Below are 2,470 nucleotides of genomic sequence, written 5' to 3' on the forward strand. Positions count from 1 at the left end.
GGGCTGCGCGCGGGGAGGGGCGCGGGGTCGCGGCGGCAGCACAGACTGGGAAGCGGTGTCCCCCTGGTGTTCCCCAAGCGGCCCTGATTTCGAGCGCGCCTTCTTGCCAATAGGTGTCTCCTGTTCTCTAGCGCTGAGCTCGCGCACTCGGCCTTGGCCGGTGCCGCCCGCACGGATCCCGGCGGTAGAAACTCAGTTCAAACGCGGGCGGGTTGGGGACCCGGCGAGGTCAGGGCCGTCAGAATCACGCAGGGCACTTTGGGATGAAGTGAAGTTTGGCGGGGAACGAATGGTGGCCGGGTTTCTTTCCCAGTGGGGCGAGGCCACCTTGTGGCTTCGAAGACCAGCCCTGCTCCGCGAGGCGTGGGGGCCGCGTCCCTCCCCTGCGCGCCCTCCCAGCGCCAGGCTCCGCTCGCTGTCAGGCTGGAGGCTGGTCGCCCAGGACCGAAAGTGGCCAAATGCGTGGTCCGAACACCGCCCCTAATTCAAGCCATTTTGCAGTCCTATAGTTGCGAGCATTCCAACCGTAGAAAATGTTTCAGGACAGTTTGAAAAGGGACCGCCAAGTTTCCAGCTGCTTGTTTAATGTCACAGGGTGGCACAAGTATCCGCCCTGAAGCCTGGCCAAGGCGAGTCCACTGCTGGCAGTGAGCGCGACCCCGCCGCGGTGCGGTCTCACGGTCACAGCCCCCTTCGCCTCCTGCCTTTAGAAGAACCGCCACCGACCAAAGCGGCCGCGGCCTCCTACTCGGGGAGCCGCCGCAGGTGCCTGGAGACAGGCTGGGTGTGGGGACGAGCACCCCATGAAGGATTACGGTGGCAAGTGCACAAGGGCAGCTGGGCGACACTTTTCCAAATGCCTCATCAGCGCCGAAGCAGCTTATTTAAATTACGCGAAGCAAGCTGGCAGACTTGCCCGCGCTGCCGAGCACCCCTAGCTGCTCAGCGCAGACATCCCCGGGAGCGTCGGAAGGTGCTCGCCGCTGCTTCCGCGTTCTGCCCAGCGCCAGGCCCGCGGGCCTGCAGTCTCGAGAGGCTGCCAGCTGCAGGGGACCGGGGTTACCTTTAACAGAGGTCTCAAGACCGCGCGCTGGGCATGGGAAGGCCAGTGTCTGTCGTCAGTGTCCCGGTGTCCCCGTATCATCTACGTATTTGGTGTCAGGGAAGGAAAGTGTATCTTATGTGTCTTACCATTTCATCCCAATTTAGAAAATGTTTAAATGTAAACATCAGGTAATGTTTACAGGATGAGCTGTTTTAAAAAGTTTACAATTTTTGTTGGTTTTTTTTTTTAATTGCAAACGCTTGGATGCTTATTTCAGAGTTTTCCCCCACATATTTCTTATCACTGCTTAAAAAAAAAAACGCTGGCCTTTCAAAGTTTACACATCATTTTTACTTAAACAGTCAGGGGTGAGTCCTGCAGTAAAGAACCTTTTTCCTCTGAGGAGAGGGAAGCCATCCATGGGGGCAGTGGCGCGTTTTCCTGCCCCTTCCTTAAGAAAGTGTGTTTGGAAGGCGTCTAGCTAAAAGGCAGCGCCAGGTGCAGGGTGCCCTTTGACTAAACAAATATTGGTGTGTTTATAAGGACGACAAAATTAGGCTAACCGGGAAGTTGATCCAGCCCTCCGTGTGGACAGGCGGGAGATGTGAGCAGGGTTGCTCCCTGCAAGCTTGCCGAGGGCTGGGGTTGGGGATGGGGTCTGTCGTCACAGCCACAGGCCCCACCAAGGCAGTGCCAGCCCACTGAGAATCCAAGGGCCGCCCTGTCCCCCCCTGCCCCAGTGCCTGAGCATCGCGGAGGAAGCTCATTAGGCCCATTGTTTCTGAAGGCCCCTGCTTGTTTCCCACAGAACGCAGAGAAATGCAGGCCTGCAGGTAGCCGCCCACCCAATGCTTCAGAGGCTGCACCACACAGTGCCCCCGGGCTCCCAGGACAGAACAAAGCTCTCCCTGTTCTCTCGCCACTTAACTTCGTGGCCCTGTTTCCTAATCCAGATTAGAGGAGGCGCTGGCGCCCAGCACCATCACACCCAGGGCTGGAGCGCAGCGCCCGGGAACACCCGCAGCCTGGCAGAGCACGCCAAGCTAAACAGCTCCCTCAAGACAGGCGCGTCTGCTGGACTGGCAGACAGCTCCGTGCCACTCGCAAGATGGAAGTCTTGGGGGCGCCAGTCAGAGGAGCAGATTTTTTTTATAACTGTCACCCCATCTGATCACCTAGGTTGGGGCTCTGAAACTAGGTGAGACCAGCTTAGCTTAGGAAAAGCAGCCCTGAATCAGAACTCCGCAGGGCCCAGGTGTGCACCCGGTGTAAGCCCACCTCGGAGCAAAAAGCTTTAGCCCAAAGAGATGATAGGGCTGTTATCCGCGTGTCAGTTTTTGGCAGGGACGAGAAGGTAGCTGGAGTTAAAAAAAAAAAAAAAAAAAAAAAAAAGAAGAGAGAAAATGAGACTTTGCGCTTCTCAAA

Source organism: Pteropus vampyrus, unplaced genomic scaffold, assembly GCF_000151845.1.
Source record: "Pteropus vampyrus isolate Shadow unplaced genomic scaffold, Pvam_2.0 Scaffold295, whole genome shotgun sequence".
Taxonomy (NCBI): Eukaryota; Metazoa; Chordata; class Mammalia; order Chiroptera; family Pteropodidae; genus Pteropus; species Pteropus vampyrus.